Here is a 16994-nt window from a genome sequence, read left to right as displayed (position 1 = left end):
CACAGAAACAGGAGTGACTATGCTCACAAGAAAGCTCGAAGCAGCATGCTTCAGAAAGCACACAGTGCTTAGGGTCAGAGTTCTTATCCCAGCCTGGCCACCAGCCGACATGGGTCTTGCAGCCAGTCACTCCCTTTCCTTGGTTCTCCATAGCTGCATGAGATGAAACCCGAGGAAGCAATATACTGATGTAGAAGGGTTAGGATTTGTTAAGTAAAAAGAACTGAAGTAGTAACTCTCGGCAGGAACATCCTCTGGGGGAAAGGGACTCAAATTTTCTCCCCGGTTTATAAGATCAATGGCATTTGGGTACTAACATGCCTTCTTTTGGGTGGTACTGGATGGTGCTCCATAGTGTTGAACTTCCACAAAATCAATCATCAGATAATCCAATTTAGGTGACTTCTAACCTAACACTATTAGTCAGAAATATCTGGGTTCAGAACTTCAACTCCAACTAGCATAAACAAAAAGACTTGATTGGCTCCTGTCATTGGGATCTTTAAGCTCTCTTTAGACATGACCTGATTCAGGTTTCTAGCTGTGTCTTAAGGAGAATGCCTCTCTTTCCAGTCCTTGGCTCAGCTTTCTTTTGTGTTGTCTTCATTCTCAAGTGGCTGCCCACCTGCTCCAGGCTTCCCTTCAGCTCAGTATCCACTGTAGAAAGGACATACCCCCTTCCTAACAGCTCCAGCAAGAGTCTAGAGCTGCCTTCTGAAGGGCCTTGCTCACCCCTCCAGCAAGAGTCTAGAGCTGCCTTCTGAAGGGCCTTGCTCACCCTTGACCAGCCACTGTGACCAGAGAACGTAGCATGCTTGATGCCCAGGCCTGGAGGCTATGTTCTGCCCTGAAGCCATGAGTGGGGTCAGCCCCACTCACATCACCAGACCAAGAATGGAACCAGGCGGTTTCTCCAAGAGGCAACTACCTGGAGAGGATGAGATGAATTCTATTACAGTTAATAAGAGAGGATACTGCATGTATTAGTTTGCTATTGCTGCTGTAACAAATTACCACAAACTTAGTGACTTCAAACAACACAAATGTATCATTTTACAGTTCTGGAGTTCCAAAGTACAAAACCAGTCTCAGTGGGCTAAAATCAGGGTGTCAGCAAGGCTGCTTCCCCTCCAGAGGCTGTGGGGAAAAGGTCTGTTTCCTAGTCTTTTTCTAGCTTCTGGAGGTCCGTCACTTGCATCACTTGGCTCATGGCCCCATCCTCCATCTTCAAAGCCATCGTATAGCCTCTCTCTTCCTCTCTCTCTTCTTCTCTTCTCCTCTTCTTTTCCTCTCTTCCCCTCTCTCTCTTTCCCCCCTCCACCCTCCCTCCTGCTTCCCTTTTACAAGGATACTTGTAATTACATCAGGTCTACCCAGATAATCCAGGATAATCTCTCCATCTCAAAATCCTTAATTGGGTCACATCTGCAAAGTCTCTTCTGCCATTCAAGGTAACATAATCACAGGTTCCATGGATTAGGACAGGAATATATTTGGGAGGTCATTTCGTGGATAGGAAAGAACAGATATTCTTTACAGAATCTGCTCCTGCCCATAGATTACAAGAGACAATAAAGATCTGATGCTAGCAACAAATAATATGAAGAAAGAAGTTTACTAGAGTCAAGTGTGAAGATGTAAATTCAAGCCCAACCTCCACCATTAATCAGCCCTCTTTGACTCAGTGTTTTTGTCTGTATAATGGACATGTCTACCTCAGTCTCTGAGTTATCATGACCAAAAGTTCATGAAAGCACATTTGCAAATGCAAACTATCATTTCTGGAATGAAAATCATGGAATGAAATTGGGGGATATGAAATTTCACTCACCTTTGCAGTCATTCACACCAACTCTAGGCAATGAGGCCTCTTTTTCCACAGTAAGGAAGGCTCCATCTAGAGCAAAAGGGTCATTCATCAGATTTGGATATTAAAGTAGCATGATGCTGGGCACTGTGGCTCATACCTGTAAACCCAGCACTTTGGGAGGCCAAGGCAGGTGGATCAACTGAGGTCAGGAGTTAGAGACCAGCTTGGCCAACATAGTGAAACCCTGTCTCTACTAAAAATACAAAAAAAAAAAAAAAAAAAAATTTAGCTGGGCATGGTGGTGCACACCCATGATCCCAGCTACTTGGGAGGCTGAGGCAGGAGAATTGCCTGAACCCTGGAGGCAGAGGTTGTGGTGAACTGAGATGGCGCCACTGCACTCCAACCTGGGTGACAGAGCAAGATGCTGTCTCAAAAAAAAAAAAAAAAAAAAAAAGTAGCATAAAAAGCCAGAATTTGCTAAGAGAAAAAAGGATTTTCTGTACTCCCCAAGGTCCTGTTATGTGGCCATTGGGTCATATAATGTGTTAACACATTAACAACAGCTAAAACTGGCTGCCCAGGTGCCAGTTTTACTCCAGATATGATGTTGTGGCTTTGGAAACATGGGAAGCCATATATTCCCACCCCAGCGTTCTGTGGGCAGGAGAAAAGAGAAAGAGGCAGAGGGAGCAGTTCAAATGCCAGCGTTCTTGTTCCCCTTCCCAACCCCCACCTCAGAACAAACACAGATGGATGATAGGACCCAAGGGGCACTTAGGTTACTAGATAGTGAGGAGGTCATGCTAAACTTCCCCATGTGTACCAGTGGAGGGGAGAGCACGGCAAAGAAGTGTCCATGTGGTCACATCCAGCCATTGGTGGAAGGAAGTGCCTGGCTGGCTAGATGGCCTGCCACAACCCTCCTGGCTTCCCATGGCCTGCCCGGGATGTACAGGGCTCCAGAGAGCAAATGGCCTGCAGCAGGACTTAGACCCTATTGTGACTCAATGGCCTCCAGTCTAGGGATGAGGGAGATACATGTGGCTCTGAGGCCTCGGGCAGAAAAAAGTAAACACAGTCAGTTTGAGACTGTTTGCAAGGTTGGCCCTTGGCTGGCATCTATGAACTTGGATTTGGGGTCGGTTCCCAGCAGTCCCAGAAAGGACAAGAGCAGCTCACTGCACCTGAACTCCTTGTACAAAAATGTGGTTTATGCTGAACACCTGCCTTCCTTCTGGAAGCCCGGACTTTTGGTACATCCTAGGCCACAGATGCTTATATGACTTACCCTCAGTAAAATCCTTGGACTGACTCCTAGGCTTAGTGGCACTTCCCTAGTAGACAGCATTCCACATAGGTTGTCACAACTCTTTCAAAATGAACTAAGCATACCCTGTGTGACTTCTTGGAATATTGCACCTGGTCTCCTCCAGCTTTGCCTCGTGTGTCTCTTCCTTTCACTCATTTTATTTTGCACCCGTTCATTGTAATAAATCATAGCCATGACTGTGACTATATGCTGAGTCCCGTGAGTCCTCCTAGCAAGTCTGTGGAGCTGAGGGTGGTTGTGGGGATCCCCGACCCAGGCCCTTCTTCCCCTGCCTCCAAGATGGCCCTTGAGTTCTCTTCTATACACCTAGCTGATTCTTAGAGAGAAGCAGGAGTGGCGTGGAATCTGAACCACTGAGTATGGAGCTGAGAGACATGTCCCTTCCAGAGGTTGTGTTTATTACTTATTGGACTAAATATTGATTTCTCTCCTTCTTACCATTCACTGCATTTTTGGATACTTCTAGGTGTAATGTGAACAAACACTCAAGCCCCGTGTCATGGTTATTGTAAAATGTCAGTTTCTCACCATTCCCGTGTGTCCATCTCTACCCTCTCCACTCAGCAGGTGACAGGGCAATCAGTTCACCAAAGAATTGGTCTCCCCCTCATCAAGCCAGTTCCTGGGACTCCCCATCACCAAGTCCATGCTCAGATCCGTCTCCTGTCAACACTGACCCTATCTCTTCCATATATATATCATATATATATATATCTATATCATATATATATATATGAAATAGAGAAATTATTTTCTCTCTTGGTAAATTCTGGCTTTTCATGCTACTTCAATATCCAAATCTGATGAATGACCTTTTTGCTCTAGAAGGAGCGTTTCTTTCTCTGGAGAGAGAAGCCTCATAGCCTAGGGCTGGTGTGGATGACTGCATATCTATGGAAGAGACAGGGCCAGTGTGGGGTTTTTAGAGATTTTAACATACACATTTAACATATATGTATACACATGCATCTTATATATACATCTCATATACATATACATCTCATATATATACACATCTCATATATACACATCTCATACATACACACACACATGCGTGTGTGCATTTGGTGGCCTTTTTTTTTAATTATACATTAAGTCTAGGGTACATGTGCACAACGTGCAGGTTTGTTACATATGTATACATGTGCCATGTTGGTGTGCTGCACCCATTAACTCGTCATTTACATTAGGTATATCTTCTAATGCTATCCCTCCCACCCCCGGCCTCCCCACAATAGGTTGGTGGCCTGTTTTCTTATCTGTCAGATGAGAGTGGGAATTATAAAATACCTAAATTGTTGACCATTACACATGAAAATTGCATAGTTACGTACGAGTGTGTATACGTCTCAGCACAGACAAATAATGAGGTAAGCACACATTGCATTCCTCAGTAGACTTAGGAACTTTTTATTAAGCTTTCTTTCATATTCATTATCTTAATACAATCTACAAATCCTCATAAAAAATTATATGTATATATAGATTCATTAAAAATTCCCAGTTTTGGCTTGACCATGGAGAATAAGGTGTTTGTCCATTTGTGTCTAGGTGGGTCGAATGTAAATAACTTCAGCACTAAAAGTTTAACCAGTGAGAAAATATTCCCTGAAATCCAGGGGCCATTCCATAAATTGATGCCTGTGAAACATTGGCCAAGTAGATCTGAGAAGCCCCTACCAGGGCTAATGGACCAGGATTTTTCAGATGGAGTTCACTCCAGGCAGGTGTTGGGATCAGAAAGCTCCTGTTTGATGCTATAATTTCATGTTTCTTAGATCGTATCATTAGTGGTGAAAGTTATCCAAGTCACATGGTACCAAAATATGTTACTGGCAGCAAATCTGTAGGGGTCTGCAGCAACCTCAATTTTTGCCTCCTCAGAAGAAAGAATTCAACTAAGGGGCAGAAGGAGAGACTGGGGTAAGTTTTAGAGCAGGAATGAAAGTATATTAAAAAGCTTTACGGCAGGAAAAAAAAGGCAGGAAAATACACTTGGAAGAGGGCCAAGTGGGCAACATGAATGGCAAGTGCACAATTTGATCTTTGACTTGGGGTTTTATATGTTGGCAGACTTCCAGGGTCTTGCGTTCCTTCTCTCGATTCTTCCCTTGGAGTGGGCTGCCGGCACTTGGGAGGGGAGTATGCGCAGTGTGTTTACTGGAGTTGTACCCATGCTCACTTACAGTGTTCTTCCCTTCCCAGCCCAATGTCCCTAGGAGACCACATGCCAGTTAAACTCCACCATTTTCCCCCTTAGTGCTCGTGTGTGAGCCCACTCTCCCAACTGCTGAGATCTTATCAGGTAGCTACTAATAATCGGTTTCAGGTTTTTCCTTTCTATAGGGAGACCGCCTTTTTCTGGGGCTGGCTGTAACCAATTATTATTTTAGACAGACGGTTAACCACCTGACCATCACCTGATGGTCTCCTGACATTCCTGGTGGGGGGCTCTCCTGCCCTGTTCATGTCTGACTAGCTACTCACTGTAACAGGGAGACACACACACACAAAACCAAGTGGTAGATATTTTCAGAGAGTGACTCTGGAGTACTTTGAGGAAAATGAAATGGGGCTATGTGATCGAAGCTGGTTGGGGCAGAAACACTGCCTTAGAAAGGGTGGTCAAGGGAATGCCCAGTAAGGATCTGACATTTGGGCCAAAACTGGAATAATGAGAAGTCAACCATGTGCAAATCTGGAGGGTGCATCTCAGGGGCAGAGAGTGGCAGCACAAAGGCTCTAAGGCAGGGATAAGGTTGATGTATTCAAAGGACATTAGAAGGGACCAGAATGGCTACATTGTGTTGAACATGGTCAAGGAGTTGGGGTTAAAAAGCAGGCAGAGGCCCAGTAGCCTAAAGATACAACCCAGATATGGCAGGAACTTTTGGCCACCCCCACCCACCCCAATATCTGGCCTATTATTCCATAGCAATAAAACTTCCAAGTTTTAGCTAAGCACATGACTGCCTGCAATAAAAACTACATCTCCCAGCCTGTCTTATAGTTAGGCGATGTAGTCATGTGACTAAGTTTTGCCAATGAGGTGTTAGCAAAATTACCTTGCTTAAAAGATAGCTAGTATATGCTCTCTGCCCCTTCTTTTTCATGCCTCCTTCCTACAGGGGTCCTGCTATTTGGACCCATGATGCAATGACCAGTGCTTTTGCTGTCGTATTGTGTCATGAAGAGGTAGACCACATCCAGGGATGGTGGAACAATGACCTGAAAGGTGCCTGTATCCCGAAGGAGTTCATGGAGTTCAGACACACTAGGAAGTCTGGACTACTTACCTCCCTCTCTACAGGAGGAAGAAATACACAAAGTAGATTTCTGTTTCTTTAAGGCACAATTATTTGGGGTCTCTGTTACCCTCAATTGAACAATAGCTGCCTTTGCTATTGATAGCCACAATAAAGACTATGGGTGCCTCCTAAGTTTTTGGCTTGAGCAATTGAATAAGTGTTGCCAATTTAAGGAAGTGGTAAAGACTAAGGGGAAAAAAAACAAAAACAAGATTTGGGTGCAAATCAAGAGTTATCTTTTGGTTATGCTGGAGCTGAGATGCTGTTATACATCCAAGAGAATCTATAGACAAGCAGGCAGCTGAATATTTGAGTTTGAAGCTTGGGAATGGGGAGGAGGCAGAGCTGAAGGCATAAATTTTGAAGCCACTGTAGATTGAGATGTCTCAAGAGTCATCAGCAGCACCATGTCCTCCATGTCCTCCAAGGGGGGATGACCTTGCCTTTGCTGTGAAAGGTAAGCTTCATATTATACCACAAATCCTTGGGAAAAAATGGAATTTGGGTAAATCAAATTTCATTATACCTATACTGGACAAACTTGCTATTTCAAAACATCCTTTCATTAATTATTTCAAGAAGTCTAAGTTTTTTTTTCTGTCACTTCTCCTTCTTTTACCTTTTTAGTTTGTCCAAATTTTGGTATTTGAGTCTTTTTTTTTTTAAGCATTCTTGCATTTTCTTTCCTGTAAATGAAAGTGTCGAAAAGAGATTTACACTGTTACAGTAGGTAGCTAGTCAGACATGAACAGGGCAGGAGAGGCTCCCCCACCCAACACCAAGAATGTCAGGAGACCATCAGGTGATGGTCAGGTGGTTGTTAACTGTCTCTCTAAAATAATAATTGGTCCAGCCAGTGCCAGGGGAACGCAGTCGCCCTATCGAAGGGAAAAACCTGAAACTGGTGATCAGTAGCTTCCTGGTAAAATCTTAGCAGTTGGGTGAGTGGGCACACACACGTGCCCTAAGAGGCGAAGTGGTGGAGTTTAACTGGTATATAACCTTCTAAGGGACATTGGGCTGGTAAGGGAAGAACGTCTCAAGTGAGCATGCGTACAACTCTAGTAAACACACTGCGCATACTCCGCTCCCAAGCACTGGCAGGCACTGCTCATGCAGACAGCCCCTCCCAAGGGGAAAATCAGGGAAGAAGGGACGTAAGACCCCAGAAGCATGCCAACATATAAAACCCCAAGTCAAAAAGTCAAACTTGTCTTGTAAGTCACCTACTTGGTCCTCTTCCAAGTATACTTTCCTTCCTTTTGTTTCTGCAGTAAAGCCTTTTTTTTTTTTTTTTTTTTTTTTTTGAGACAGAGTCTCTGTTGCCCAGGCTGGAGTGCACTGGCATGATCTCAGTTCACTGCAACCTCCGCCTCCCAGGTTCAAGTGATTCTCCTGCCTCAGCCTCCCGAGTAGCTGGGATTACGTGTGCATGCCACCACGCCCAGCTAATTTTCTGTATTTTTAGTAGAGACAGGGTTTCACTATTTTGGCCAGGCTGGTCTTGAACTCCTGACCTCAGGTGATCCGCCTGCCTCAGCCTCCCAAAGTGCTGCGATTACAGGTGTGAACCACCGCACCTGGCCAGTAAGGCTTTTTAATAAACTTTCACTCCTGCTCTAAAACTGGCCTCAGTCTCTCCTTCTCCCTTCTGTCACTCCTTCAAATTCTTTCTTCTAAAGAGGCAAGAACTGAGATTGCTGCAGACCGCTACAGATTCGCCTCTGGTAACATCCCAACTCAAGAACATAAGCTTCATCAGGCCAGGGGCCTCCGCTGTTTTGTTTAGAGTTAATTCTCCACACTGGTATGGAGTTGGTACTCCCTAAATCCTTGTTAAATAAATGAATGAGCTTCTCAATTAGTTTTTCTCGTCAACACATTTGAAATGGAATGTATCAATTTGTTTTATCATTAGTATTCCTGAGCTTCCCACAGAGATGCTACTGCTGTCTTTCTTTGGACAGTTTCTTTGCTGCTGAGATAAGGAAATGACTCATTTTCCCGAGGCCTCATCAGGAGAGAAGGGAAAATACTTCAAAGGAAGCTGCAACTTTACTGCCTGAACTGGCCCTAAAGGAATGGGGAAGAGAAGGATCAGGAAGGTTTGTGCAGCCTTTTGTGCTACCATGCTGTCTGGAAGTTTCTGAGCTGGGTCTCTGGGTGGCAGCTGCAGCTCCTAGCAGTCAAGACCAGTCTCCTTCCTAGTTCTACCACTTACTGGCTGTGTCAGTGTAGCGTTAGGCTAGTCCCTTAAACACTCAGTGCCTCAGTTTCCTCATTTGTAAGTTGATACAAATAGTGACAGCTCCTCCATCACGGTCTGTTGTGTTGATTAAATTAGTTAAAATATGTAAAGTGCCTTTTAAGCTGAATATCTAATAAGCTTTCAATCAATGAAGTCATTATTCTTAGATGCCAGGCACTCCGAGTATACACAGATAACCTTGTAAAGGTAGCCATTTAATGGACAAAATCGAGGCTTGGAGAGAGCAAGTTTTTTTGCCCAAAGAACTCCAGGACTCTTCATACCTAATCACCCCGGTAATGTGGCTGAACCCCCTGAAAACCACCTGGAATAAGCTCTGGTTTCAGGGGCAGGACTACCATCTTGATGTGCTAACTCAGCAGATACGACCTGAGTGGCCACCACACTGGCTTATTTGGCTACATGTACAAAAAAGTTCTCCTTGACTTGTACTAAGACTTTACCCTGAGCTTAACCCTGGAATAGGCACTGCGGATGCCAAAGGTGCAGGAAATCAGCCCTTGCCCTGAGGAAGCTCACAGGCGTGCAGACCGAGCCCCCAACATTTCAGTAAACAGTGGCCAGTACTCTGCCAGGGGCCATGTAAGGCTTCCTAGAGGAAAGGAAAGGATATCAGACTTCGATCTAGAAGGATGAGCAGAAAATAACAAAGCAAAAATGTGGGTGGGGGTAAGGAAGAAGAAGGATGGATCTGGGAAAAAAAGAGCTTCCCAAAGACAGGGAATTGAAGGGACAAAGGTACAAACATATGGAACATGGATCTTTGTGTCAGTCACTGCTAAATCTCCTAGAATGATGGCACATAGCAGGTGACCAATAAATGCTTGCTGATTGAGTAGAAAACCAAGGGAAATTAGGCATTATTGCTTGCAGAGACAAATGAGACTCAGAAAGGGTAAATAGTTTTCCCAAGGTTCACAGAGCTGGTAAGTAGAGTATCCAGGACATGAATCCAGTACTTTTGACTGTGAGCTGCACAGAGACATAAAATAATAGTAAAACAGTAAAAAGTGGAGCTACCCAAACCAGGAGGAAAAAAAAAATCCTCTATCAACTCCAGAATGGATAAATTAAATGTGGCATCGTCCAGGCACAGTGGCTCAAGCCTGTCATCCCAGCACTTTGTGAGGCCAAGACAGGTAGATTACTTGAGCACAGGAGTTTGAGACCAGCCTGGGCAACATGGAGAAATCCCATCTCCAAAAAAAAAAAATTAGCCAGGTGTGGTGGTGCATGCCTGTAGCCCCAGCTGCTTGGGAGGCTGATGTGGGAGGATTGATTGAACCTGGGAGGTGAAGGCTGCAGTGAGCCTGGGCAACAGAGTGAGACTCCATCTCCAAAAAAAAAAAAAAATGTGGTATAGTCACACAATGGAATACTATACAGGAAAGAAAATGAAGGAAAAACTATCACAGGCAATCACAAGCCACAAGGATGAATCTTACAAGTACCATGTGGAGTAAAGAAGCAGTCACAAAAAACTACATAGGCTATGGTTCAGTGCATGTGAAGTTTATAAGCAGGCAAACCTTTTTTTTTTTTTTTTTTTTAGACAGAGTCTTGCTCTGTTGCCCAGGCTGGAGTGCAGTGACCTGATCTCTGCTCACTGCAACCTCTTCCTCCCAGGTTCAGGTAATTCTCCTGCCCAACCTCCTGAGTAGCTGGGATTACAGGCATGTACCACCACGCCTGGCTAATTTTTGTGTTTTTAGTAGAGATGGGATTTCACCATGTTGGCCAGGCTGGTATCAAAATCGTGACCTCAAGTGATCCACCTGTCTTGGCCTCCCAAACTTGGGTGGCGGCCTAAGCCACCATGCCCGGTCATAAATAGCCAAATCTAACCCATGGTGTACAAAGTCAGGACAGCAATTACCTTTGGGAAGGAGGAGGGGGTTAGAGGTTGTGCAGGATCCCAGGGTGGCTTCCAGGGAGCTGAGCAGGCTCACTTGGTCACACAGGTGTGCTCCCCTGTGATAACTCTTTGAGGGGCACACTTAGGGTTTGTGCATTTTTCTTTATATCTATACTTTGCTTTAAAATTGGTTTCAGGATCAGTATTCCAGAAAATGTCTGTGATCACCCAAGTTGCCCCAAAAGCACTTAGCTTTTGATGTCTGGAATGGTGGACTCTGCTACATAAACACTAGCAGCTGTTATTATTACTATTATTATGTCTTTCACTTTCCAAATGGGAGCAGATAATTTTTTAAAGCACGCCACAATGCCACACCTCAAGCACCAGGAGTCCACCTTAAACAGGGGCAGTAGAAAAATAAGGGCGAAATCCCCCACCGCTGGGCCCATCCAGCACCAAAGCTAATGCAGTTTGGCCACATGGCCACATGCCATGGGAGGGCCAAGCTGCCTGCCAAGTTCCAGCAAGTCCCAGATCCTTTCCCAGGTACATGTGGTCTTTCTTTGCCCTCTTTTTCCATTGCCCTGCACAAGATACCTTTTTATAACATGAGGCTTCTGGACTCAGACTGACCACAGGCACATGTGTTTTTAGGGAAAGAAGGTGGAGCGGCTGCTTGGAGCTGCTGGCCACAAGTGTGGGGAACACATTGTCCTATAGCTCACCGACTCCCATCTCAGAGCCCTTGTCATTTGGTGCAACCGCCCCAACCCTTCTCGTCCTCACCAGGCACCTACACCCCATCCTGGGCTTGTGTCTTCCTGCCAGTGACACCCAACCCTGTGTCGTACCCCAGGACTGCTGCCCTGCCCCACCTCCTCCCCATACACTATAATCATATGTTCACACACACACACATACGTGCTCATTCACACTCATTCACTCTCACCCCATGCTTACACATACACGTACTCACACACATTCTCATGCATGCTCACTCTCACTTATCAAGAACAGCTCATAACAAGGAAATGTCCCTTGAACACCAGAAAAGCCTTGTGAATCCGGGGCAGAGTTTCTGAAAACATGGTCTGAATATCATCCCATCATTGTCCTGTGTCACAGTCATCTGCAGTGGAAAACTCCACATCCTGCTCAGCCAAGCCCTAGACTGACTGAAACGGCATCTGTGGCAGCATAGCCTAGGAATCTGCAGCTTAACAAGTTATGGGTGGTTTTTGCCTGAGAGCAGGAGAAAAGGCAGGAGGAGGTGACAGGGTGCAGGCACCAAATGCTTCTGAGGTAGGGGTGCAGAAGCGAATGTGAGTCCACACCCCTGAGCCACAGAAGCCCCCAACTCTGCTCTGGGCATGACAGAGATGGGTCTGCCTGGGCTCTGAAGAGTCTGGCTATTGGCTGCAGGACTAGAGAGGGAGGCAGAGGCTGACTTTTTCCTTTTCAGTCACGGGAACAAAGTGCCCAAAGACCAGAAAAGGGCAGATGTCGCTCTATAGTAAGGTGACTTTCATTATCCTGGGAACTTCTGACAGGGGTTGAATATTAGATTGCTCAGTTATCTGTGGCTGGATAATCAACCATTCCAAAATGTAATGGCTAAAATGACAACCATTGGATTACATCGCACAATTCTGTGGGTTGACCAGCTGGCTCATTTCTGCTGCTCTTACCCGAAGTCTTTTGTATGGCTTCAGTGAGGTGGCAGCTGGGGCTGGAACATTCAGCATAGCTTTGCTCGTTTGTCTGGCACCACGGTGGGGATGGTTGGAAGGCTCTCTCCACGTGACCTCTCCACACAGCTAACTGGGGCTTTGCATGGCAGCTGGGTCTTAAGAGTGAGCATTCCACAAGAAGTCCTTCTTTCCCATCCCAGACACGAAAGGATACAGTCGTGGGTCACTCAATGACAGGGGTACATTCTGAGAAGTATACAGTTAGGCAATTTCATTATTGTATGAACATTATAGAGTGTACTCTATGACAAACCTAGATGGTCTAGGCTGGGAGCAATAGGCTGTATCACACAGACTAGGTGTAGACCTAGGCTACCTAATACAGCCTACTACACCTAGGCTATCTGATACAGCCTATTGCTCCCAGACTACAAAACTGTACAGCACGTGACTGTACTGAATACAGCAGGCAATTTGAGCACAATGGTAAGTGTTTGTGTATCTAAACATATTTAAACATAGAAAAGGCACAGGAAAAATACAGTGTTAAAATCTTATGGAACCACTGTCATATACAGGCAGTCCATCATTGATTGAAATGTCATTATGTGATGCATGACGGTACCTACGACGGCATTATATTAAATTCTAGAAAATGCAAACGAATCTATAGTAGCAGAAAGCAGATCAATGACTGGGGACAAGGGTGGGGAGTAGAGAGAAATGGATTATATATACAAGGGCATGAGGAAGCTTTTGGAGGTGATAATTGTGTTCATTATCTTGATTGTGGTGATGGTTTTGCAGATGTACAATTATATCAAAACTCATAAAATTATGCAGTTTATTGTATATCAGTTATACCTCAATAAAGCTTTAATAGAAAAATAATAATATGCAAAAAGTTAGAAAATATATATTGAAAATATGTTTTCTACTGCAAAGAGCTGCCCAAAACAAATATATATACTTGTTTTGGGCAGCTCTTTGCAGCAGAAATCGTATTCTTGAGTTTCATCATTTAAAAGCCTTACAAATACTAAGACATGTATTGGCAAAATCTGTTGACACATCAACCTAGACAGAGAAGATATTGCTTTTCAGTTTATTGCACAAACCCCTTCAGCATCATGTGACATCCCATCAATACATGGATTGATATTGTATTCCCTGAGAGTGAAACCTTTCCAATCCCTCATATTGCAGCTTGTCCTGGCAGTTTACTCACTGAAATTTTACAGGCATTATTAGATTCTCACCACCTGTGTGGCCTTCCCTTTTCTGGCCAATAATGTCTGCTACTAGATCTTGCTTCCTGTGCCTGAGGGTGACTTTTTAACAAAACTTGTCCACTCTTTGAGATTCCAATTGCCATTTAAAATAGCCTCTTACCTTACCAATAGCAGTGGCCTGTAGCTCAGTGTGTTTTCAGTGGGCCAGGCCACTGTTGCACTTGTGAGTTGTTTGCCACAGAGACACATGGGTGGGGCGGGGTAGGACCATGTGGATCACCAGCCTTCACGAAGCTCATTGAGGAGTGGCTTTCATCACAAGGAGCAGCTTCTCTGTGTCCTGAAGATTGTCATCTTAGTCACTTCTGGCTGTTATAAGAAAAATATCGTAGATTAGGTGGCTTAAACAGCATTTATTCCTCAAAGTTCTTGAGGCTGGAAGTCTGAGATCAGGATGCCAGCATGGATGGGTTCTTGGTAAGAACTCTTTTCCAAGTTTACAAATGGCTGCCCTCTTGCTGTATTCTCATGTAACAGAGGGAGAGAGGGTATCTCTCTCAGTGTCCGTTTTTATAAGGGCACCAATCCCATTCATGAGGTCTCCACCCTCACGACCTAATCACCTCCCAAAGCCCCCACCTCCAGATACTATTACACTGGGGTCAGGTTGGGTTTCATATGTGAATTTGGGCCAGAGACACAGGCATTCAGTCCATAGAAACTGTAATTCCTCATTGATGACTTCAGTTTCAGGTCCTGTGTGTGATTTTCCATCACTGATTTTACCAGGACTGTCTATAGGTCTAGACCTGGAACTTTCCTCCATCATATCATACCTCATCTTCACAACTCACCACATGACCCTCAAAAGAAACTGTAAACACAAATGTTAATAAAATACAAAATAAAAAGCACAAGAAGTCTGAGTACTGTGGCTCACACCTATAATCCCAGCAGTTTGGGAAACCTAGGCAGGTAGAACACCTGAGGTTGGGAGTTCGAGACCCACCTAGCCAACATGGTGAAACCCTGTCTCTACTAAAAATACAAAAATTAGCCAGGCGTGGTGGCATGCGCCTGTAATCCCAGCTACTCTCCTGGAGGCTGAGGCAAGATAATCGCTTGAACCCGGGAGGCAGAGGTTGCAGTGAGCCGAGATCATGCCACTGCACTCCAGGCTGGGCAACAGAGTGAGACTCCATCTCAAAAGAAAAAAAAAAAGAAAATGAAACACAAAACACAAAACTTCACATTACAAGTCTCTTATCCGCTCAGTCTATTTTGCAGTGTTTTCAATGACAGCAAAGAGTCAAGGTGAGGCAGCTGGGTCACAGAGGGTGAAAATTTCAGTCTTAAAATTTCTCTCTGAGTTTCTATTACACCAGTAGAGCTCATTTGCTTCTATAAACCAGTCAGCAGCAAGTAAGGGGAGGCTCTGCAAGGTCACGTGGGAGGGAGAAGCTCATGCCATCATCCTACTCTCTTCATTTCCGGGCAATTCGGAATTTGCTTGTTATCCACAGCCTCCTTGTCTTGACTCAATGGACTCATCTGAGAATGGACTCAACAGAGTGGACATTGCTCTCCAGCACACTGTCACAGGGACTGTGACAGTGAGTTTTAGGTGCCAGCTTGGCTAGACTGTGGTCTTCAGCTACTCAATCAAACACTAACTAGTTGTTGCTGTGAAGGTATTTTGCAGATGTGGTTAAAGTCTATGTATTAGTCCATTTTCATACTACTGCAAAGATACTACTTGGGACTGGGTAATTTATAAAGGAAAGAGGTTTAATGGACTCACAGTTTCACATCGCTAGGGAGGCCTCAGAAAATTTACAATCATAGCAGAAGGCAAAGGGGAAGCAAGGTACATCTTACATGGCAGCAGGAGGAAGAGAGAGCAGGGGAAAGTGCCACTTATCAAATAACCAGATCTTATAAGAATTTACTCATCATGATGAGAAGAGCATGAGGGAAACCGCCCCCATGATCCAATAACCTCCCACCAGGTCCCTCCGTCAACCCATGAGGATTACAATTTGGATTACAATCAGAGATAAGATTTGGGTGGGGACACAGCCAAACCATATTAGTCTATATAATCAGTTTATTTTAAACAAGGAAGATTATATTAGATCATCTGGATGGGCCTGATTTAATCAGTTGAAGGACTTTAAGAGCAGAACTGAGGCGTCCTCAAGGAAGGGGAAATTCTTTTTTTTTTTTTTTAATTATACTTCAAGTTCTAGGGTACATGTGCACAATGTGCAGGTTTGTTACATATGTATATATGTGCCATGTTGGTGTGCTGCACCCATCAACTCGTCAGCACCCATCAACTCGTCATTTACGTCAGGTATAACTCCCAGTGCCATCCCTCCCCACTCCCCCCTCCCCACAATAGGCCCCGGTGTGTGATGTTCCAGGAAGGGGAAATTCTAACTGTAGGACTATAGCTTCAGCTCCTGCACCTGGGGTTCAAGGCTTCCTTCCTCATGGTCTGCCCTATGGATATCAAACTTGTCTAGGCAGTCCCCACAATGGCTTAAGCCAATTCCTTGCAATACATGTCTTAATATATAAAACTTACTGATTCTGTTTCCCTAGTGGAACCCTGATTGCCTGATTGATTCCAGGGCTAAAAGACCTTTAACAAAATTTCAAACAGAGTTGCTATGTTGAAGTCCTTTACTGCATACACAAACATAACACGGCACAAAAATTTAAGTTATGATGTGGGCTCCTTTTGCAATAACAAGTTTTCATGGAACTGGGTTCTGTGGAACTCTAGTCTAGAAACTGGTTCAAAATTACAGTTCTGGGCCACTCATTAGCCCTCCTTCTCCATTCAGATCCAGTATTCCTTCTGATTTGGCTCATCCTCTAGTGTTTAGTTCTGCTTTGAGCCCTGCTTTGCAGGATGTTTTAAATAAGCAACTCTCCCAGTTCTTCGTGGTCCAGGGACTCTCTCCTATCCTATTACCCTGCTCCTCCTGCCCTTGAAACCCAATCCCCAAAAGACTATCATTGGACCCAAATAGAAACTCAAGCTCTCCTTTCCTCATGTGGAAAACAAACATAATGATTCTTTTCCTGTCCAGCTTGTTAGGACTCCCATGAATCAAATGTGATAAAGGATTGTTTTGAAAATGTAAAGTCATAAAGATAGATCATCATTATCTTTATAATTATCTTAATTATTATTTGGTACTAAACCCAGCAATTATTCTCTTCCTGCCCACACCTCCTTTCTTTTCTTTTCTTTTTTTTCTTTTTTTGATATGGAGTCTCGCTGTCTAGCCCAGGCTGGAGTACAGTGGTGCGATCTCGGCTCACTGCAAGCTCCACCTCCCAGGTTCACGCCATTCTCCTGCCTCAGCCTCCCGAGTAGCTGGGACTACAGGCACCCGCCACCACACCTAGCTAATTTTTTTGTATTTTTAGTAGAGATGGGGTTTCACTGTGTTAGCCAGGATGGTCTCGATCTCCTGAC

General features: G+C 44.5%; 1 long non-coding RNA gene across 2 annotated transcripts in view; it reads right to left on the bottom strand.

The window, feature by feature from the left end:
• Window positions 1-927: 927 nt before the first annotated feature.
• The window catches only part of LOC103238990 (uncharacterized), a 60870-nt gene continuing 44803 nt past the window's right edge, over window positions 928-16994 (bottom strand). Inside the window, exons 4-6 of one of the 2 annotated variants that reach the window (XR_005239879.2) lie at window positions 13662-13870; window positions 12267-12515; window positions 928-1897 (exon numbers count right to left, since the gene is read on the bottom strand). This is a non-coding gene — a long non-coding RNA (uncharacterized lncRNA). Of the gene's footprint in view, window positions 1898-4537; window positions 12516-13661; window positions 13871-16994 lie in introns of those variants that run through there. The other variant, XR_005239878.2, reaches the window with a different exon arrangement.

Source organism: Chlorocebus sabaeus, chromosome 11 (genome assembly GCF_047675955.1).
Source record: "Chlorocebus sabaeus isolate Y175 chromosome 11, mChlSab1.0.hap1, whole genome shotgun sequence".
NCBI lineage: Eukaryota > Metazoa > Chordata > Mammalia > Primates > Cercopithecidae > Chlorocebus > Chlorocebus sabaeus.
This window is presented reverse-complemented; position numbering and strand designations above follow the sequence as displayed.